Source organism: Polypterus senegalus, chromosome 9 (assembly GCF_016835505.1).
Source record: "Polypterus senegalus isolate Bchr_013 chromosome 9, ASM1683550v1, whole genome shotgun sequence".
NCBI lineage: Eukaryota > Metazoa > Chordata > Cladistia > Polypteriformes > Polypteridae > Polypterus > Polypterus senegalus.
The window spans coordinates 67056447-67080886 of NC_053162.1; the positions used below are offsets into that span (position 1 = coordinate 67056447).

The 24440-nt window shown below is 37.7% G+C and overlaps 1 protein-coding gene across 1 annotated transcript in view; it reads right to left on the minus strand.

The window, feature by feature from the left end:
• Nucleotides 1-24440, minus strand: part of si:ch211-186j3.6 (neural-cadherin) — a 631501-nt gene that overhangs the window by 551986 nt on the left and 55075 nt on the right. The gene's annotated exons all lie outside the window — the stretch shown is intronic.

Sequence of the window (24440 nt, forward strand, 5' to 3'; positions counted from 1 at the left end):
AGAGCTATGAGTGAGCAAAAAAGCCAACATGTTTTGATAGTGTATGAAAATTTCAGAATTGTCAAAATGTTAATGGTCTACATGTGTCTTGTATCAAAGTACATTCTGTGGCAGGGACCAAGAGGACTGGAGGAGGGCTTGTGCCTCCTCCAGACCACGATGGGGCGACCACGGGACCCTATAGGGTCTCATGGTCACCGCCAGGGGGTGCCCGAATGCTTGAGGAGCCCTGGCCCTCAGCACTTCTGCCACACCCGGAAGTGCTGGGGGGAAGAAGACCAGAGACTCCTGGAGTGCTTCCGGGTGTGCAGCCGGTACTTCCGCCACGCTGGGGAGTGTCAGCGAAAACCAATTGTGAAGCACCTGGAGCACGTCAGGGTGGAGATAAAAGAGGCCGCCTCTCTTTATTCAAAGGCTGGAATCGGGAGTGTAGATGAACAGAACTCAGGAAGAGAGGAACAGAGGGGACCTGAAAAAGGAAAAGGCACTGTGAGGCCTGGACTTTGGGGGTTTGTGTGCACATCTGTATATAGTTGTAAATAAACATGTGGTGGTGTCTAAAACGATGTCTGCCTGTCTGTGACCGGGCTGTCTTCCACAATTCATACAACCCTAAAAAATTTAAATGAAATTATTCACATACTCATACAATTTGAAAAATTCTAATGTCATTTGTTGACTGACAGCCCTACTGGTTCTCTGCAAGACCCCCAATCTACACCTTCCTTCTTGGGTTTTTGACCTTCTCCTTTGTGTTTCGGGATTAAAGAGTTTGCCTTATGTTTTGTTTTTGTTTCTATTCTAGTTTATGACCTCTTGCCTCTGAACCCTTAACTACTCATGATGGTGTATACTGTACATCAGTCTCAGTTATTTTTGTCCAATGTCATTTTACTTGAATGGCAACATCCACCATCTATCCTCAGCTTGATTTATTACAAATATGGTGTCGCAATGGTTTCCCTCCAGTGTCCCCCCAGCCAGAGTGGATGCACAGCATGCACTAAAGTGAAATGTGATAAATGTGCAGATCCTGCAGTGGGTGAAAGTGTGACTGGTAATGAATGAGCACTGGAGAAGTGGATCAGGTTCCTTTTCAGGTAGTCCCAGACTGTGTCATACTATTCAGTAATATGGTATTAAATTACATTAAAACATGTACAATTTAAAATTATTGCAATATTTTATATTACAACCTCACAGTGTGCATATAAATAGCCTTTTTAACACTGGTGCTTAAAGTGCACAGTGTGAGCACTTATGAGATGAGCAATGGTGTGAGGAGTTAAGGGTTTATTATTCATTTTTCTTACAATTTTTAGCATCAGCTACATTTAATCAATCTACAATGAAAAGCACAGACAACAAATTTTAATAGTGTTGTGTTGCATTGCGTTGCATGCTTTTATAACCTTGCATGATCTGTACTTAGTTTTATATTTTTTCAGCCTTTCACTAAAAATAATAGAGATATCATTCAGCGGATCTTAGAGACCAAGGAATTTAATGGTCAGATCTTTTTTATGATTTAGAACATTTTTGACAAAAGTTTTGCACCACCATTTTGTTTTAATTATGGGCACAGCCACTGTTTGCTTTTTGTGTGTAATATGTGATGTCTTTAATTTGATGGTATAAAGGTCAGGGTCATACACTTCCTAACGGTTCAAATTTAAGGATAAAAAAAGAAAAAAAAACAACAAAAATACCCGTGTGTTATTATTGTTTTGGATATCTGGTTCAGTAGATTTCTCTATTCATTGACTTTGATTTATGTCTTGCATTTTGGCTTAGGCTACGTAAAATGTTTTGGTTATTGACTCTCCTGCTGTATTTTTTGTTGATCTACAGTATTGTTTCGTGTCCTGGGATTTTTTTTTGTAAATTATGGCTACAAACTTGGCTTGTTATTACAATTACAATTCTTCTTCTAAATCAGTGTTTCTCAACCTTCCTGGTGTCGTAAACCACTTTTTTCCATGGTAGTGTTTTCCACCATGGTGCGATCATCAGTACAGATGGGGGAGTCCTCCTTGGTGAATCAAGCACAGACGTCAGAGCAGGGAAGAATTAAAAGTGATTGTCAGAACAGCAACCCACTACCATACTACCATCATAAACAATAGCAACTCGTGACCCACTTGTGGCAGCACCATTCCCAACAGTAGGTCTTGACCCAGTGGTTAAGAAACACTGTTTTATATTAACTCATATTAACTCCTTCTTTAAACTGCTTTCATCCAGTACTTAACAATGGTGTCATTTGGTACTCTTAGAAAGAGACAACAGACAGAGCACAAAATAGGCTAAAATAAACAAATGGTGAAATCGTAAGCATAGGTCATATCAAAAGTAAAAAAAAAAAAAAAAATCAGCGAAACAAAAAATTAAACTTGAAATGTAATTGAAAGTCAAAAGAGGAGGGGAGGGGTCCTTTGTGCAACTAACTAGAAATTAACCCAAACCCAAATCTAATATAGCACAGGTGAGTAACATCTATCCTGGAGGGCCACAGTGGGTGCATGTCTTTGTTTCAAATTAGAAACCAATCATTGCCAGAGACAGATATCATTTAATTCAGTGGCTTGTTAGTGTTTTAACTCTGCAATGTCAGGTCATGCTTACATTATACTCATACCTTACTACTTTGAATCAAAATCACTTTTATTCGCCACTACTTAATGTTCAGGAATTTGATGTGGTAGATTTGGAGCTGCTCATAACATAACACAACGTCACATATATATATAACTTAAATATTATAGGTTTAAAAAGAAAATATCTTTATACAATTTTAAAGAATACTACAGTTATAAAGGAGATGTGCAAATGATGATGTGCAAGTGAAAGTGTGAGGGTGTAGAGTTTATGCACATGCACACACATATACATGTACAGTTCTTGGCATTCTCTCGATGAGCTTCAACAGGTAGTTACAGGTAGTCACTTGAAATGGTTTTCACTTCACAGGTGTTTGAGAGAATGCCAAGAAAGAAATGCCAAGAAAGAGTAAAAAAGTAATCAGAGCAAAAAGTGGCTATTTTGAAGAAACTAGAATATAAAACATGTTTTCAGTTATTTCACCTTTTTTTGTTAAGTACATAACTCCACATATGTTCATTCATAGTTTTGATGCCTTCAGTGAGAATCTACCAATGTAAATGGTCATGAAAATAAAGAAAACACATTGAATAAGGAGGTGTTTCCAAACTTTTGGCCTGTACTGTATATATACACACCTTCATACAGTATATGACAGAACACATGAATATGTAAAGAAGACAGGCTAAATTACTGGTGTGAGAAGGCTACGGCTCTGGAAAAGAAAGTCTGTTATTTTGAGTTTTAATTGACCTGAAGTGTTTAACAGAGGCAGGTTTTTGGAACAAGTGATGAGCTGGTTGAAATGAATCTGTAGTGATCCTTTTGGATACAAGATGTATACAGGTCTGCAACAGATGGAAAAGCACAGGTAATTATTTTCTCCACAGTCCTTACAACACGCTGTAATTTGTTTTTGGAGTGTGCCATTGCCGTACCAAACTAGACAACAATGGAAAATGTGATTACACTTTCAATTATGGCTTTGTAAAATTGAACTATTTTCGACTGGGAAATATTTAATTTCTTTAGTTGATGTAAAAAGTACAACCTGTTGCTGAGCCTTCTTAGTGATGGAAATGGTGTTAATGTCCCAGCTGAGAGTGTTGGTGATAGTTATGCCCAAAACTTTGAAGGATTCCAACATATTCACTGCAGTATCATGAATTTCTAGAGGGTGAGGTTGTAACTACTGTTTTGTGAAAGTCAATGACCATTTCTACTGTCTTGGTGGAATTAAGGATCAGGGGCCTCATGTATAAATGGTGCACACACACAGAAATGTTGCGTAAGAATGTTTCCACATTCGAATCGCGATTTATAAAACCTAATCTTGGGGTAAAGCCATGCACATTTCCACAGTACCTCATACCCTGTCGTATGCAAGTTCTTCACTCGGTTTTGCAGACTGGCGGCACCCAGCATCAAAGCAGTGCTACTGATCCTGTGTGGTTACCCTTTCTTTCTTAGATGCACATTCCTGACGCTGCTTTATAAATGCACTGAAACGAACTGTATATTGTTTATTAATGTAATGCATTTGATTGTAATTAACCTGTAAGAATATAATGGTCGAGGGAATAGCCATAGTATTCCAAATACCATAGCTGCTTTAGCGTTGCTACTGTCACTGCACCTTCTTTTTCTGCTTTCAGCTGCTCCCATTAGGGGTTGCCACAGTGGATCATCTTTTTCCATATTACTATCACTGCACCACTCGGAGTACTTATATCACTGTATCTGAGTGGGGAATCACAGCAGCAGCTGATCGGAAACAGAATTATCGGGATACAGCATCAAGCACACGCTGCCTCAGCCATAGCAAAACGCTCCTGAGACTTTCCTGTACAGACCTCGCGGTTCAGAAACAGTTTCATCCCAAGAACTTTAAACACAGTCAATCAATCCATCAAGTGCTCCTTGTAGAACTGTTTGTACTTATAAGTACAATTACCTCACTGTAAACTTGCACTTCAGTTATAATATTGCAAAACCTGCGCCACTTTATAATGTGCGTATTTACATATGATTACGATATCATTTTTAAGATGAAATGCAGCAAAATATGTTGATTAAATTATAAAGATAAAACTAACTTCATTTAAATAATCTGTATTGTTAATAATTAAACATGTGAGGACACAGTGCCGCAGCGCTAGCTAGTTCACAGATTGATCCTGATTGATTGCTGTATGCTGGAAGGATAGATGTATAATATAATTAAAGATGTACTATGAAGATATTTCAGTGTTCCTTAAAAGTTTTGAAGAATCGTCGTAAGCTTACAGATGGCTTAACGTCTATTACGGAACTGATTGTGTGGCGATTGGGTATTTGGAGAAAGAAAAGTAATGACAGGAATTAGAGGTTAGTATGTTTGAAAGAAACAGTACCGCCACTGTGTTCTCATGTTTAATAACATGCTTTCATTCCTATCATCATGAAAAAGATATCACGTATACATCTCAGTATTTTAATTATTCAGACAGCTGTAATATCACGAATGTAATGGATTCTGTGTCCTGTCAGAGGAAGAGAAAGCCGGTTTAAGAACCACGTAGTGATTCACACACAGAACACAAAGAAGATCAAATACAAAACAAAGCATTTAACATGTTACTTTAGTTACAATGGGATTTGAGAAACTAGTAAATTAATCGATTTTAAGATGAAGTTTATGATGTTCTACTTTAATGACAAAATAAACTACGTAATTAAAGTGGAAATTTCAAGATTAAAGTTGACATTTCCTTTTTTCCCCACTGTGTGCCTATTTTTTTTTCTCTGTACCATAATAAACTTTCATACGACACTCAGACGTTGGGCTACGACTCACCTTTTCACGGCAACTTGGATATGTGACAACTTCTTTTTTATTTCTGGTACTGTGTGACTTTGTGGACTTGAGCTTTCGAGTTTCTCGGACACTCTGTCACTCGATCAACTTTCTTTTGTTGTTTATTCCATTGCTTAAACCAAGAAATAGCAAGTTTTTCCTTGCCTCCACTTGGTATTCGTTGAAATTCTTATATTTTCCCCCTGTGTTTTTCCCATTGTCTTTTCACAGAAGGCTGAGCTTAAGGGCTATTTATATTGATTTGCATATTCATAGAGGCGTAATTCTGGGAGGAGACGGGGCGGGACAGCAGGCGCGTTCACGTGCGTTACTTTTCATGCTGACTGGGATTTATGTAGTGGAAGAATGTGAAAGTTGACGTTTTCACAGATTTATACATCTAGAGTTTTTTTGTGCATACGCACATTTCCACTATTGTCCATACGCCATGCTATAATGTGAATTCTTCGCACGGAGTTATGCATGAGGCCCCTGGTCTGTACAACTGGATAATCTGTTGGCCTCTCTGACTATAATGCAGTGTTTTTCCCTATCTCAATGTTTCTTCATGCTCTAAAGGTTACATTTTTCCGGAAATCTTAAAAATATCTGTTTTGCTATCCTTGCTGGATCCATTTCAGATCTTTTTTCTGTCTTTCCCTTTTCCAACCACATTGAATAGTCTTGTTGATAAATAATACTCAGCCCTACATTCAGCACTAGGTAAAATAGCTCCTTTAAAATATAAGGGGGTTTCATTTAAGTATTCAGCTCCAGGGTATTGTCACCCTGAGAGAATGTCACATAAGACTGGCCTCACTGTGCATGTCCACGCTTTCTCTGACCATCAGATAGCTTACAGAGATACACTACTTTCAGTCAAGAATACACACTATGGCACAATAATAGAAAGTGGACAAGATAACCCAAAGATTTAATTCTGTGTTGTTAATTAACTACTTCAACTAAATTTATTAATAACCTGATCTATAACATGAGACCTACTACTGTACATTTGTACTGGACCTCACCTTAACCACACTTCTGAAACCCTGTCTTCATGCCATAATGTTGTTAATGACAATAATAAATACATCCCTTAACACTCTTCACCAGATACTTTGAAAATCGCTTCTATAACATTATAAAAGTATGGTCTTGATGCTGACAATTTCAACACCTTTTGGCCCATCTCTCAGCTCTCTTTTCTTTCTAAAGTTCTTGAGCAATCTTGTGCTCTCCCAACTCACCAGTTACTTAACTTGTAATAAGCTAATTGAACCCTTTCAGTCTGGTTTCTGAGCACAGCACAGCTGAAAAACTGGACAATTCAGCATATTAATTCTGTTAGACTTCGGTGCAGCATTTCATACTGTTAAACATGATATTAAACTGTCCAGAATGGAAAACATTCTGGGTATCTCTGACACTGCCCTTCAGTGGTTTATGTCCTATCGGAATTAAAGGCAAGAGTTTATTAATCTTGGCAACAGCAGGTCCGGCTAAGCACCAGTCACACAAGGAATTCTGCAGACCTCTGCCCTCCGTCCTCTGCATTTACAAGCTTCCCCTTGACCATATTTTTTGTATCTTTGGAGTGAGTTATCATTTTTATGTGAATGATAGTTAGATATATTTCAGTATTAAAAATGCAAGTTCAATAGAGCTTTCTCAGTTGACAACTTGCCTCTTTAAAATTAAAACCAGGATGGAATAAAACTCTTTAAAATTAGACTGCAAAAAAATGACATCATGCTAATTGACACTAAACCTAAGAACATGAGCTTCTTCCTAATCACCCTTGGTCATGATGTCATCAGACCTTCTGCTAGAAATCTTGGTGTTATTTTCAGTTCCTCACTTTCTTATTTTACCCACATCCATCATAATAAGTAACATTTTTACTTCCGCCTCCGTAACATATCCTGTGTTCACTCATTCCTCTCCTTTTCCATTGCTGAGAAACTTTTCCATGCTTTTATTGCATACCGCACTACTGTGAATCCCTACTAGGAGATGCCCCCTCTAATCTGTTATCACAGCTCCAGTTGGTGCAGAACTCTGCTGTAAGTGTCCTTGCACAGAAATGCAACATTCTATTAATAAACCAATATAGTTTACATGGCCTTGCACCGAGCTACATCAGCAACCTTCTCCAACACTATGCTCTATGTGCTCTCCATCCTGCACTCTATGGATGCCAGACTTAAGTTCTATAGTGCCCAGACTAAATTAATCAGATCAGCCGATTCAATTCATTCGTACAACATCTTAAACTCATTTGTTCAGGAAGGTATTTAACTTATTCTGACCTTCTGACCCTTCATTCTGCTTTCCTTCTTTGTAAAAATGTCCAGAAAGATTTGTGTTTGTATCCCAAATTATACTATTTGTTCAGGGTTTTATTGTAGTATTTGTATTTTTGCATTTTATTCTGGTTTATTCTCACTTCAATGATTTCAATAATTTGTATATCCTGTATTTATCTTTATTTAGTGTAGGGGTGGGCAGATTCAGTCCTGGAAGGCCACAGTGGCAGCAGGATTTTGTTCCAACCCAGTTGCTTAATAAAAAGCACTTATTGCTCAAGTAACACTTCTGCTTCATTTTAGTTGTCTCGCTCGTTAAGATTTTGAACCCTTATTGCTTATTTTAGTCTTAAACAGCTGCAGTGTTGCAATAGCAATAGGATGCAAATGACAAAAGAAACCAGCATTTCTCCATTTAACTTTTTTTCCATTTACACTTATGTGTATTTATCATGCACTATTGGGTTTAATTAAATACTTGGAAGGAAAGTGAAGAGAAAAAGTGAAGGACTGAGAACAACTCATCTGTTTTAGACTTCAAATCATTTGGATGATATCCTTAGAAAGGAAAAAAAATCTAGGCTATCAGAATGACTTGACATGGCAGAGTTAAAGCACTAGCAAGTCATGAAATTAAATAAAGAATTGGTTTTTAATTAAGCAGCTGGGTTGGAACAGAAACCTGCAACCACTGCAGCCCTCCAGGACTGACTTTGCCCACCCATGATTTAGTGTTTTATACAGATGTTATTTGAATCCAATGTTGTATATGCGCTGTTGTTCTTTCTGAATTTACGTGAAGCGCTTTGAGCATGGAAAAGATACTATACTAAAAAATATATTTTTATTATTCTTATAGATTTTTTCTTGTCAAAGGATATCATCTAAATCCGGGTTGACAACACCGGTCCTGTAGGACCACGGTGGCTGTAGGTTTTCATTCTAACCCTTTTCTTAATGAGCGACCTTTTTTTGCTGCTAATTAACTTCTTTGACTCAGCACCCTTAATTGTTTCTTTTTCCTTAATTAGCAGCAAAACAATAATGAGATTCAAAATGAGCCAAAACAACTGGTGTCCAAAATGCAATATCTAAAAATAAAGAAAGATGAAGGTCTCAGGAATGTCGATCTGCTCAGGTCCCCAAAACATTTTAACAGAGCTCTCAGAAAAGATAAAAATCAACAATGTCTGCTATTGCATCATGAGACCAGCACAAAGCCACAGAATTAAAGAACAGGTTTAATTAACGACAAGAATTGGCACCTCATTAAGCAGCTAGTTGGTGTGAAATTGGTTGGAGTTTGAGGCCCTGAGTTAGTTGGTCTTCTGTTGGCTCCCTCACTTCATTTTTCATTTCTGTTTGGGTGCCATTTAAGAAAAGAAATGAAGCAATTCAGAGGAACAATGAAGAAATTTAGGGCAATAAATCTTAAAAAAGCAATTTAATTAAAATGAATTCACAAGAAGTTAATTAGCAGCACAATCAGGGCATTCATTAAAAAAAAAAGGGTTAGAATGAAAACCTGCAGCCACGGTGGTCCTCCAGGACTGGACTTGGTGACCCCTGATCTAAATGATTTAAAGTTTAAACCGGATAAGCAATTCTCAGTCCTTCACTTTTTTGTCTTGTCAGAGGTGGCTGGGGTGGCGACCTGACCGGGATGCCCAGGAGGACCAGAGGAGGGCTTGCGCCTTCCCCAGACCATCTGGGGGCGACCGCCCTGGTTCCTTTGGGGGCCACGGGTACAGAGCTTTGAAGCTCCACCCTGTAGGGGCCCGTGGTCACCGCCAGGGGGCGCCCCCATGCCTTTGGAGTCCTGGACCTCAGCACTTCCGCCACACCAGGAAGTGCTGGGGGGAAGAGGAGCAGGGACACCCGGAGTGCTTCCGGGGATGCAGCCGGCACTTCCGCCACACGGGGATGTGTCCGTGGAAGATTGCCGGAACCCACCTGGAGCACATCCGGGTGATAATAAAAGGGGCCGCCTCCCTTCATTCAGGGCGAGAGTCGGGAGTGGAGTGGACTGAGCTGAGCTGAGCTAGAGAAAAGAGAAGAGAGAAGAAGGCGGTCTGAAGAAGGCATTGTGTGGCCAGGACTTTGGGGACTTTGGGGGTTTTGTGTTGCACTTGTGACTTGCTATTGTAAATAAACGTGTTTGTGGGTGACATGAACGTGTCTGCCTGTCTGTGTCCGGGCCAGCTTCCACAGTCTTCAGTTTCTTTCTAAACATTTTATTAACCCAAATACTTTATGATGAATGCACACAGGTGTAAATGGAAAAAATTAGAATGGAGAACTGCTAATTCCTTTGTCATTTACATATTATTGCTAATAAGGAGCAATTAAAAACAGTGAATGCATCTGCTAAAACTAAAATAAGTAATTAAGGGTGAGAAATCTTAACAAGCAAGATAACTAAATGAAGCAGAAAAGTGTCACTTGAGCAATAAGTGCTTCAACAGCAGGAATAGACTTCTCAGTAAGCAATTGTAACAAAAATCTATAGCCACTGCAGCACACCAGGGGCCTCATGTATAACGCCGTGCGTAGAACTCGCACTATAACATGGCGTAAGCACAAAAGCTGAAATGTGCTTACGCACAGAAAAATCCAGATGCAGGAATCTGTGCGCATCAACTTCCACGCCCTTCCGTTACATAAATCCCGATCAGCGTGAAAACTAACGCCGTGCACGCCAAGATTATGTAACGCCCCAAATCCTCCCAGAATTACGCCTATTTGAATATGCAAATCAATATAAATCACCCTTAAGCGCAGCCTTCTGTGAAAAGACAATGGGAAAAGCATGAGGAAAATATAAGAATTTCAGCGAATACCAAGTGGAGGCAAAGGAAAAAACATACTATTTGTTCAAATAAACCGTGGTATAATCAACAAAATGAAGTTGATCGAGTGACATAGCGTGTTGGAGAAACTTGAAAGCTCACGTTCACAAAATCGCACAGTGCCGGAAATAAAAAAGAAGTCACATATCAAAGTTCCCGTGAAAAGAAGAGTTGTAAGCCTACTGTCTGAGTGTCATATGAAAGTTTATTAGGGTACAGAGAAAAAAGGCACACGGTGGGGAAAAAGCACGAAATGTCAACTTTAATCTCGAATTTTCCACTTTAATCACGTAGTTTATTTTGTCATTTAGTAGAACATTATAAACTTCATCTTAAAATCGTTTAATTAACCAGTTTCTCAAAATTACATCGTAATTAAAGTAGCACGTTAAATGCTTTGTTTTGTATTTGATCTTCTAATCGTATGTGATCTATGTGTGGGAATCACTACTTGCTTCTTAAACTGGCTCTCTTCCTCCAACTGGACACAGAGTCCATTACATTCGTGATATTACAGCTTTCTGAATAACTAAAATACTGAGATGTATACGTGATATCATTTTCATGATGATAGGAGCTAAAGCACATTATTAAACATGTGTTTCATGAGCCTCGTGCTCATGACAAGCATTTATCTTTGTCGAAATTTGTCGCTGCGTTTTTAGCTGTGTTGTTATTTTCTCTTTCTGTTTTATATTCAATACTAGCAGAATACCAGGCCAGGAGAAGTAGTGTGTTAAAGAAGTTATGAAAAGAAAAGCAAACATTTTAAAAATAACGTAAGATGATTGTTAATGTAATTGTTTTGTCATTGATATGAGTGTTGTTGTCATATCTATCTATTTATATTATATATATATATATAGCAAAATACCTGTGATTGGCAGCGGAGAAGTAAAAAGAAAAGGAAACATTTTAATAATAACGTAACATGATTGACAATGTAATTGTTTTGTCATTGTCATGAGTGTTGCTGGCATATATATATATATATATATATATATATATATATACACACACAGACACATATATAAACATATATATACATATAAACATATATATAAATATATATATATATATACACATCTATACATACTGTATATACAACATATACATATCTACATATATACTGTATATACACATATATATACAAATCTACATATATATATCTACATATATATATATTAGGTGGGACTCGATTAAAAAATTAATCCAATTAATTAGAGGCTGTGTAAGAATTAATCTTGATTAATCGTATGTAATCGCACACGTAAATTTGCCCCAAATCGCAAATGTTTTTTTTTTAATTTAAAACGGTTTTAGTGGGCGACAGAATCAAATAATAGACATGGACATGAATATTGTAAACTGAAGCTGTTTTAATTTCTGAAAAAAAGCTTTTAAACTGCATTTGAATTCAAAACAGAAACAAAAATATCATCCCTGGTTAAAATTGGGCAGACTTAAAAATAAAGTGGTAGTTTAAGTACTTTAAGTACATTTTCAGAATAGTATTGTCTTTAAATAATAATAACCAAAATTTCAACATAAAGTGCAGTTTTCTTCTTAAAAAATAAGTCAGAAACATAAAAGGTAATTTGACCAGCTTACTCTTTAAACTCTGAGTAACATTAGCCAAAATTATTTTGTACATTAGGCTAAAACAGTGTGATCATTGAACATTTTGTAATTAGATGTATTTAGAATTACTAACGGTCACGGAAGTCCAATGATCCCCAGTAAGAGCCACAAAGTCCGCTTTCTGTAATGCATCTAATTTTGCTTGCTTTTCAGTGTGCACAAAACCATGCTTTTATCAAGGCTTCGCGGGTAGTCGAAATGATCAGTCGTAGGAACGCGCTTTATTCCGACTCTAACATTTTTGTAGCTGTGATGTGTGCATCAGTGTAATGGATGTACCAGGAAATCATGCATTGACAAAAGTTCCCGCTTGCTTGGAATTGAAAGTGTGATTAAATGCGCTATTTTTTAATGCGCTTATGGAGTACATGCATCGAAGCTTCTCAGCTGTGCTTGTGCTAAGAAAGGGAAAATAACGTAACATGATTCTGCGTTAACCTAATATTTTTTCATACGTCCCAAACCAAGGAGATGCGAAGGTAAAATGAATCAGGTAGCGCGCGTACATAGTCAGTACACCCCCTCTCGGGAATCGAACCTCGAATGTCGGCGTTAGAGGCGAAGACTCTACAATTGCCACAGTGTGGCTTGTCTATGCTAAAGTATGTATTGTAGATCGGGTATATATATATATATACATTTATATATATATACCCGTGTACGCAGTGGAGAAGTAGAAGTTATGAAAAGAAAAGGGAACATTTTAAAAATAACGTAACATGATTGTCAATATACAGTAATTGTTTTGTGAGTGTTATTGAATGTTGCTGTCATCAAGGATTTGATTATCATTATTTCTTTCAATCAGGCTCGTATTTGTAGGATGTGTTCAAGTTACATTCCGTGTTTGTCAATCGTTGTAAAGATAAGAGGTTTCATTCATCGATTAGTTCCTTACTGCATCAATAAACAGCTCGTCTTCCTTTTATCTGTGATGTGACAAACTGCATGCACGGGTTTTTTTTACACTGTCTTCCTTTAGCAGGACATTCACTTTTTCCACCGTGTGCTTTGTTTCCGCAGTAGCTGCACTTATGAATATGATTGTATGTATAAGACGCTTCATATTTTTTTGCTGCCTTCTCAATTGTGTAATTCGGTTTTTGTTCAGCACTCTTTGGAACTGTTGCTTTTTGTCTGCGCATTGCGCCAGTTCACGTGAGCCGCTTGGTGTTCTTGCATCGAAGGTTCCCAGCTGTACTGGTGCCATCTCGTAATGTCAGCTAAGACCCGCACTTAAAAGTTTCTCTCGCAGTTTCAATGAGTTTGTGCCAAACACCACCCTGACCATCTCATCTTCCTCTGCATAAGCACAGTCCTTCACCCGTGAACATTTACCGCAGTGTTTGTATTGGATTGCCGCTGATGGACGGCCTTATATGGGCAGGCACTAAATTACAAACGCTAGTGGCAGCCTGTCTATGAACTTAATTTAATATAAACTTACGGTTCACGCCGTGCTTTGTTTCCGCATATGCATCATTTGCTTCATAATGTTTTTCTGCCTTCTCAATTGTGAAATGGCGTTTTGTGCTTGGAGTTCTTCCTTGTTCTCTACGTACTTACGTAGGAGGCGTGATGATGTCACACAAACTCCCCCCACGCCATCTCCAACTCAAGACTCCATTACATTATATGGGGAAAAATAGCTTCCAGTTATGACCCTTATGCGTAGAATTTCGAAATGAAACCTGCCCAACTTTTGTAAGTAAGCTGTAAGGAATAAGCCTGCCAAATTTCAGCCTTCTACCTACACGGCAAGTTGGAGAATTAGTGATGAGTCAGTGAGTGAGTGAGTCAGTGAGTGAGTGAGTGAGGGCTTTGCCTTTTATTAGTATAGATATATTGGCGTGGCCGCCCCAAGAGTCCTTGCTTTTCTTTCCCCAAGTAACCGATCGCCATACAATCAGCTCTGTAATAGACGTTAAGCTATCTGTAAGCTTAGCGCCAATTCTTCAAAACGTTTAAAGAACATTGAAATATCTTCGTAGTACATGTTTAATTATTCTATCCTTCACGACACTCCCAGTGAAGAATATAGATTATTTAAATGAAGTTAAAGTTTTATGTGTATAATTTAACAAACATATTTTACTGCATTTCACCTTAAAAATGATATCGTCATCATATGTAAATACACGCTTGTGGCCCAGGTTGTGAGATATTATAACTGTAGTGCAAGTTTACAGTGGGGTGATTGTACTTATAAGTACAAACCGTTCTACAAGGAGCAATTGATTGAGTGCATTTAAAGTTCTTGGGATTAAACTGTTTCTGAACCGCGAGGTCCATACAGGAAAGGCTTTAAAACATTTTGCAGTGGCTGAGACAGCGTGTCCTTAAAGCTGTATACAGATAATTCTCTTTCCGATCAGCTGCTGCTGTGATTCACACTCAGATACAGTGATATAAATACTCCAAACGTGCAGTGAGAGTAATATGGAAAAAGATGATCCGCTGTGGCAACTCCTAACGGGAGGAGCTGAAAGAAGAAGAAGAAGAAGAAGAAGAAGAAGAAGTGAGAGTAACAACGCTAAAGTAGTTATGGTATTTGGAATACTATGGCTTTTCCCTGGACCATTATATTGTTACGAGTTAATTACAATCAGATGCATTACACTAATAAACAATATGCGGTTAGTTTCTGTGTATTTATAAAGCCGCGTCATGAAAATAATGAGTAATCACACAAGAACAGTACCATTGCTTTGACGCTGGGTGCCGCCAGTTTGCAAAACTGAGCAGAGAACTTGCGTACGACAAGGCATGAGGTACCGTGGAAAAGTGCGTGGCTTTACGCCAAGTGTAGGTTTTATACATCGCGATTTGAACGTGGAAAAGTTCTTACGCAACATTTCTGTGCGTACGCACCGTTTAAACATGAGGCCCCAGGACTGAAGTTCCTCACCCCGTTTTACATAACAGTATGCCTGTTATGATGTCATATATCACATGACCTGCGAGTTATATGCCCAGCAATAGTCTTAGCAATCATAAACAATATGGTAGCATATATGAGAGAAATCCACAAACTGGAGGTTGTGGTGAGGTTTTTTAAAGTGGCCTGAGTGCCAATCCTGCCACCAGCTTCTGAGTTTTCCCTGCAAGTTAGAGGACCTGGATGCAGGTTAACGTCACTCCCAGGATGAAGCAATTGCGGGTTAAGGTGGAAGAAATGAAAAATATCAAAACAAAATTAAAACATCATATTTTTGCAGAACATTATAAAACATAAAAACACAAATCTGCAAAAGGGATTATAATACATGCTACACAAATCAGGTCAATAGGAATAGCATGCAAATACATGGACTATAAAAACACAAACACCTTTTCTAAACCTCTTTCTGTCAATTCTGCTGACCCAAGTCAGCATCACTGGGTGAACATTTGTATACAGTGTAAATTCAATTTATGCCATTACCACAAAGTTTGCTAAATTTCTCAAATTAAGAGACCAAATCAGTGGCTTTTTCATCGCCAGAAAATCCCTGCCAAGTGTGGAACTGAAATTTCACATCTTTGCTTGTTTATTCAATCTAATGAATTATTTCAAGAATCGCAGCTTTCAGTTTCTTGACAAGGCTTTGAAAGCTATGGCAGGGAGAGACAAACAAAAATGGCTGCAAGATTAAGCAAATGTCTTGTCAGGTGTTTGTCAGTCTGTGATAGACAATACACATAACTGTAGGTTGAACAGTCACATAAAAAGAAGTGTAGTTTTCAAATTCCTAACAAAAAACATCTAGAAAGCAAACCTGCTGTCCACCCACCATTCATATCTAAGAAAGAAAATATATGTTTTTGTCTTACAGCGGAGTGCTAAACTGAGGCAGAAATGTATTTTCTGGCTTTAAGCATATTTAAAGCTTAGATACTTGCTTGCTTCCAAGAGTAACTACTTGGACAAACTCAGCCATGCTGTTTTAGTCATATTTTATATGCTGACAGTCTAAAGGCCCAATGTATTCTTTGTCATCTCGTAAAGCATTTTCTTTTTTCTGTTTTTATTCAGAATTTGTTGCTAGTAAAGCATCTCGTCAATACACTTAATATCTTTTCCTTTCCTGTGTGTTAATTAACATGGTATTATTACATCTGTCATCAAGGGTGAGTTTGTCTGCAACATGCAAATGTAGCATTAGACGGATGGGTGACATTTATTGTTCATTGTTGTGTTTAAATAAGATAAAGAGTTCTTCACAAGATTACAACAAATATAGTAATGTAAATCAATGGTATAGAGCAGACATCTGTGAAAAACCCAGGTGCTGACAAGAAAATTGAGGTCTTTCATTGATTCGAGGTTTTAATCATAATGAAAAAGAGTGCACATCTCTATTATGCAGAAACATGACAGTATCTGGAATTCTCAGTCTCTATTCATTGGCTCATATGTAATTGCTTGCCATGCAGAATCTCAGTAAAGGTGTCTTTGTTTCCTATTTACACTATGTTTGCAGAATCTTACAAGTTAGCGATGAAACCAGGTTTTTATCAATAAAGTGATGTACACTTCAAAGATTGCAGATGTAGAGAAAGAGAGAAAGTATCTTTTAGTTTACAATAAAATATATTTGATATCACTGATGTGCATGTCTATATATATTATGTATATATATATCTATACTCAGCAAAAAAAGAAACGTCCCTTTTTCAGGACTGTGTATTTCAACAATAATGTTTTAAAAATCCAAATAACTTTACAGATCTTCATTGTAAAGGGTTTAAACAATGTTTTCCATACATGTTCAATTAACCATATTCAATTAATTAACATGCACCTGTGGAATGGTCGTTAAGACCTTAACAGCTTACAGAAAGTAGGCATTTAAGGTCACAGTTCTAAAAACGCAGGACACTAAAGAGACTTGTCTACCGACTGTGAAAAACACCCAAAGAAAGATGCCCAGGGTCCCTGCTCATCTGCGTGAACGTGCATTAGGCATGCTGCAGGGAGGCATGAGGACTGCTGATGTGGCTAGGGCAATAAATTGCCATGTCCGCACTGTGAGACGCCTAAGACAGCGCTACAGGGAGACAGGGAGGACAGCTGATCATCCTCGCAGTGGAAGAGCCCGGATCTCAATCCCATTGAGCACGTCTGGGACCTGTTGGATCGCAGGGTGAGGGCTAGGGCCATTCCCCACAGAAGTGTCCAGGAAATTGCAGGTGCCTTGGTGGAAGAGTGGGGTAACATCTCACAGCAAGAACTGACAAATCTGGTCCAGTCCATGAGGAGGAGATGCACTGCAGTACTTCAAGCAGCTGGTGGCCACACCAGATACTGACTGGTACTTTTGATTTTGAGCCTCCCTTCATTCAGGGACATATTGTGAAACATTTTTAGTTTATGTCTTATGGTGTTGACTCTTTTAGTGTTCATATAAATATTTACACATTAAGTTTACTGAAAGTAAAAACAGTTGAAAGTCAGAGGACGTTTCTTTTTTTGCTGAGTATATATGTGTGTGTGTGTGTGTGTGTGTGTGTGCTCTGTATATAAATATATATACATATACATATACCTCATTCCCACCTTTCCTTGCAGTTATCCATATGTGGGAAGCTGCCATTTTGGACACAGTGGGAGGGGGGACCATAACTCTCAGGATCAACTAGCATCTGTCCTTCCAAGCAAATCTCCCATCCTGGCAAGGAACTGGCACCTATCCTGATTGGGATAGCAGACTATTCTTGTGTTTCCATTATGGCTCCCAAACTGGCAAGGAACTTGCCTCTATTCCGGTTGGGATACCAGTCCATCCAATGTTGGACTCACACAGTCCGTTGACTGACATATTCGCGTAGGCACTAATGTTGGGCTAATTTAGAATTATCAATTGAAGAAGCATACACAATTTTGGGATGTGCATGGGGAGACCATTTAAAATTCACACATAAAGAGACAGGGTCAGGATTCAGGGCCGTGAGACAGCTGCACCAACTGTGCCACTGTGCTGCTACTAGAGTTTTCAAGTCAATTCATTTTTTTAAATAGCATTCCTCCCAGTTTTAAGACTTTTAAAATGTAAAGTAGTTTAAAGATAAATCATTTACTAAAAAGACAAAGTATTCGCTTATATGACAGACAGATTATAATGTCAAACTTTAATGTACATATTAACCATAATTAATAACACACATTTCCGTTATTTAGTTGCTTAAAAATAATATTTTACTGATGCTTCATGTCTACAAAATGCAAACCCTAATTTTTAGTGACCTACTGCATTATCAACTAAATGAGAATATCTAGTACTTCAGGTTTTTCTTGTTTTGCAGTAATCATTTGCTTTTATGCGGCATCTTGTCAAAATGCTCCCAGACAAGCTTGGTGCATTTAGGTCAATACTCTAAGGAACCGAGTGCAAGAAAACTGGCCCATTTTGATATTTCTATGATTGTGATGATAATGTGACCAAAGTAGCTCTTTAATGCATGCAGTGTACAGTCATATTTGCCAGCCTGGCTCCCATTTTCAAGAGTGACAAATGGCTATCAGCTTGATATGCAGTGAGAAGTCCTTGGTGATTTAGGGCTTATTAAGGTCCACCGCTCTCATTATTTTCTGGTTAAACGATGAAGCTACTTATTCTGTTCTGGTTATGTTTTTTTTATAGTAAAAGGGGAAATTGACTGTGTTCTGCTGACAGACTATTGAGGACAATAAAGTAATATTTTTATGTGTTTAAAACATAACACTAATACATAAATGAATATATTTCCTTTAGTATTTAACATCCATTACACATGGTTGTGATCACTTGTGGCCAGTAAAAACACTGATTTGGCCCTTACTATACTTCTTACACTGCATATGAATAAAGTTGTACTACATTTGAAAAATCTTTTTTTACGCCACTCAGTTTTATCAAAGTAAGTGAGATTAACACCAAAGGGGCCTTCCCCGGAGCTGCAGTGATCACTGAATTTTCCTAAATGTAGAAGTCACATACCACCTCTGCTGTGCTTTTATTCATAGAGGACAAAGTGTTTCACAGTTTACTGAGTTCTGATTGTATAATAAGCTGACTTTATCAGGAGAGAGAACAAAATCTCATGTGCCAGCCCTATGCTTGTTAATGACTTTCACTGTCCAAAATGTGGAATGATTTGTGCAACGAGGCCCACTACAAAAACCTAAGCCAATCAGGCAGCTACTAAACACCATATATACATTTTATTTTGCTTTTCATTAAAGAAAGGTACAATGAAAATAGCTCAAACAAACACATTTTTAATATTCATTAGTGTGTGTTTTAACGGGTTTATGAAATGAGACATACTCTTCAAACATGGAAATTTTACTATGCCATGTGTGTGCTATGGTGATAATGTCAAATCTGTGGTTTTCCCCTGGTGCACAGCAAAAGAGTCTGCTTGTATCAGAGTGCTTAATGAGCTCATGAGTGGAATAAAACATGCATGCAATCCGCTATCTATCTATCTATCTATCTATCTATCTATCTATCTATCTATCTATCTATCTATCTATCTATCTATCTATCTATCTATCTATCTATCTATCTATCTATCTATCTATCTATCTATCTATCTATCTATCTATTTTCATTAATCCCTGGGAGAGCCTTGTATGGTGTCCTTCTCATTGCAGGTCACGCCTAAAGATGCATGTTGCATGTGTCTTGGTTCCCTGATACTAGGAGGGATTTCACCTAATGTTCACCTGCTGCCTCAAATTTTTATCTTAATGAATACCTTGCATGGAAAAAACATGAAACCGAGTAAAAACCTTAAGCTACCCAACCACTGCATGCATGTCTGCACAGTAATTAGCAGTCAATCATCTTGCCTGTCAGAATGCATGTTCACAGAGCAGTAAAAATGTACGCATGTTTCACTGTTTAAAGAGAACAGCATTTCTCATTAATCTGTAAAACAAATCCCCCATTTCTCTTTAAAAGTTTTGTCATCTACAGGTTGTGGATATTTTACTTCTTTCTGCACTGATTCAGTTGTGCCAGTCTGGAAGATAACTAATTTACAACAAATAGAAATCATACTGCTTACATTTTATCATCACGCTTATTTCACCTAATTTGTTAATAAATAATTTTTTTTTAAACTGAAAGTGACATTATAGTCATCATTACATTTATATACAGTATCATAATTTCATATTTTACTTAAATTACTTTTTCTTTTGGCTATCCTGAAATCTTTTGGTTTGCTGCCTTGAAATCGGTTTTACTGGGCACCCATACATAAAGATTGATTGATATTATCATGCTTTTAAAAGTGTAAAATAACTTCTTGATTAACAGTTTACACTTGGCGCTCCAAAGAAAGTTAATGAACAAAAACTGCTTTGAGCCTTGAGCGCGTTTACATGCACACACAAAACCAGGATAAGGTGAGTAACCCAGCAGAAAAGGCAGAAACCTGGCTTCTTAACAACCCCAACTGACATTGTCCACTTGTGGAGTTCTCTTCCAGCAAAGCACTCAGATGTCATGCAAATGTGCGAAAAAAAGATTATCAATGGCCGCCATGAATCCAAAAACAAGCATGAAGACTGTGACTCTCGAGACAGTTTGAGTTTAGCACTGTACATTCAGCTTATCAATATAAATTTAGCGACTTCTTAAAACACTGAGATCATTTATTTCAATCAGGAGAAGGAATAGTCCCATCACCCAAGTAGGAAATCTTTCTTTGTGGACACTTGCACCATTTTTATACCTGTGGCTTTTGGATGCGTGTGCAAAGCAAAGACATCCACAGGCTAACAGAGTGCACAGGACAAGCGCAATCTCCAAAATTCCGATTAAGGGTTTAAATGGCCACATACTTGCAGAGAAATCCATACGTTAACCTCATTTACGAATATCCCATTTCCGCTGACTGGAATAAGGGTTTATATAGCATTTTAAAAATCTGGTTTTCTATGAATAACAGGATTATTAAAGCATGTAAACACACTCATTGCTTGCAGCCTAATGGAGTTGTAAAGCAGCAGTGCTAATCAATGCTCCATTGCGAAAGCCCCCATAATTAGAAGTGTTTTTCAAATAATACTTCTAAATTGTAAACTCTGTCCTCTTTCACAGCGTATATCGTCCACAGCCTAAATACTATAAATGGGAAAAATAGTGGAACAGTTTTGAAAATAAAATAATGGAGACCATATTTACACCGCTTTGTGGGACCACAAAGTTAGGAGTCCCAATTCAAATTACTAGTAAACCAGCATGAAGTGTACTGTGATGAAAAATTACAGATGCTTTTCACAATACATACCCAATTTTCAAACTCATCTGAAACTTTGTATTTATAAGAATTTAACAAATGGACCAGAGATCTTAATTCTGTCTGTCACAAGCCACCGGCGGGTGTGTGTCCTGCTGGTAGATTGGGACCAACAGGGATCAAGGCTGGCCAAAGCAGAGTCAAGGATAATGCAGATGTAACAAAAAATAAGTAGTTTTATTTAATCAGTGCCATTAAAAACAGATCATATGCAGATATATGTATAGAAGAAAAAAGAAAAATAAACCCCAATAATCAGATAAAAAAGAGAAAAATTCCAAACAAGGACAGTAAGGCTCTCACCCTATTAAAAAACAACACCTCCCTGGGTAAAATACAACCTTATAAGCAATATTCAAAATTAAGGCTCTGTATCACTCACAACAATTTATAAAGCTCCTCAACACTCCTAACATCAGGAGCTTCCACTGGCTAAATAAGAGTATCCTAGCACTCCTAAAAGCAGCCAGCCCCTGAGCCATCTAGCCCCTTTTCTACTAAGGTGCGCTGAGCACTCTGTCTTATTCACTCTCACCTCCACTAAACCACCAAGCCAGGTTAACTGGCCCTTGCTGGATGACTCTTGCAACATTATACAGAGAGTGCCATTTCCCCAACAGACTACCCTTAAACTGGATTAATCTAACTACATCCCTGAAGGGCAAATGCCCTGTTGTTGAAACTCTACAAAATCAAACAAAAGTATCAACATATTAATGCACACCAAAAATCAAACCCTTAAAAGCAACTCAACAAACTCTTTACAGCAAAAAATAGTCAAATAGTCAAAACCAAAAATTAATTTAAAACTATCAAGGTTTCTTTCCTTTCATTTAATATGCACTGTTTTCATCGCACCATTAAGCACTTTTTTGTTTTCAATTTGTTGGAATTAAACAGTATGACCCACTGATGTCTCAACTTTCATATCACTGGGCTGGGTCATTTCCTTACTTGACACAACATCTAACAGTAAGCGCTGTGTTTAATTCATATTGTCTTTCGTTTTCTGTTACATTACGCTAACTGTATGAAGCACTTACATCACTTTTTTAAGATGCCTTCTTTTGACTGTCTAGAGGGACAATTCTGGGGAACACAAACTCTGGCCCTTATAGCTTTTCTGTTCAACTCCAAACATGTAGAATCACAGGGGTTTCAAGTACTGAATGTAGGTAGCCCCTAAATTAGAAACGAATTTGTGTGTGTCTTACTGAATTCTTTTGAGTTTGGGCAGAGAGCTAAGGCTTGGACTTCTCTTAAACCCATTTTCTATTCCACAATTTTAGTACACAAAACTAAATTCTGACACTTAACTGGACCAGTTGTGTTCTCTTTTAAAAACAATGTACAATATGGTAGTTCAGTTACAGTGAGCTAAAAAGACTGTCTCGTGCATTTGGACCTACTCACACCTAATTGCCTTCAGTCAGGTATTTGTTGTTACATTTTTTTGTGATCACTTTTTTATTAGGATGAAGAAAACAAAAAAAGCAAAGCTCAACAGACTCAAAACAATACCATGGAGTATACTGTACAACCATTTCACCCCACGTTCCATAGCTCTGGAAAATACACAAAGTCATGCTAACCGTTAGCTACAATTGTAGTCCCCAGAGGACCTGAATGTACATAGGCCCTTACAGAAAAAGAAAGAAATAGATAAAAATAAAACACTAAAGGCTGCCTATCCAGCCCTCCACCAAATGAGCAACAGCTATCTATTCATCATTAGGGTCGATCCATTAATCTGGGATAAAGAACGGCCATCATGACTAATAACACCACTGTTATGGAGCTCCTTTAAATTGGCTGCTTTGCACACATGCTCATTTTTGTATTGCAAGCTGCTCTGAAAATTCCAACAACTGACCGCTTGCTTTTTCTGGTTAGGCATGACGCAAACGTTTTCCACCACAATAATACAGCTAGCCACATGCTTAAAAAGAAACAACATTTATTGGACTTGCAAACTTGCAAAGCATTAATGAGCGCATTAGCGACATCTACTGGATCAGATCAGTTATCCAGTTGTATCTGATAAGGGACAGCACCCCATAGGATTATTGTGAGTTTAAGGATTACCAGGAGATTGACAATGCATTGCCAGAGAATAGTCAAAAGGGATTAGCAACAAATCAGAAGATTGAAAACAAATACAGAGCAACCAAAACAAAAAAGGGGGAAACAGTGAGACATAAACCAAAAGTAAGTCAAGAAACCAAAAGAACCAATCTCTATTAACGTCCTTATTTCTGCACTGAATTTGCCACTAACTAAAGAACAAAGATTTGTTTTCATCCACCAAGGGTACCCCATGTTGCCAGGGCAGTCATATTGAACCCGGAGGTAACTGGCTTGGCCCCTGGTTCAATCCACATTTATACAAAAGGTGGAAGTTCAAAGCACTGAATCACTGCAATAACCACAAGATAAACATGGATCACATGATATGCCAGTTGCATTTTCATACATTTCAGAGTTACGTGATGCATATATGAAGAAAAGGTAATCAAAAGGCTGCACGGTTACTAGGTAAAAAATGAACATGACATGTGACCTATGATATCATATCATCCATTACATGTAAGATAGCATTTCATGTCTGAAATTATTGTTATAATTCAGGACTATCAAAGATTTAAACTTTTAGACAAACTTCTGGTTTAGACTTTTATTTTGCTTTTTGTGATTCTGATTTTTGTTGTCATGAATCTTAGTTTTAGACCAAGTGATTTTTTTGTTCTCATTTTGTTTATATTAAACCTATTTTATTTCTTCTCTTGTTTTTTATGGTTTCATCATTCCAGCATCATTTTAAGCTACATTTTGTGGTAAAGACACTTGTTGCTGATCACATACTTACATAGTGTATTTACATGTGACGTTACTTCATTTAAGATGGCTGAACAATAACATGACGGTTGTGGC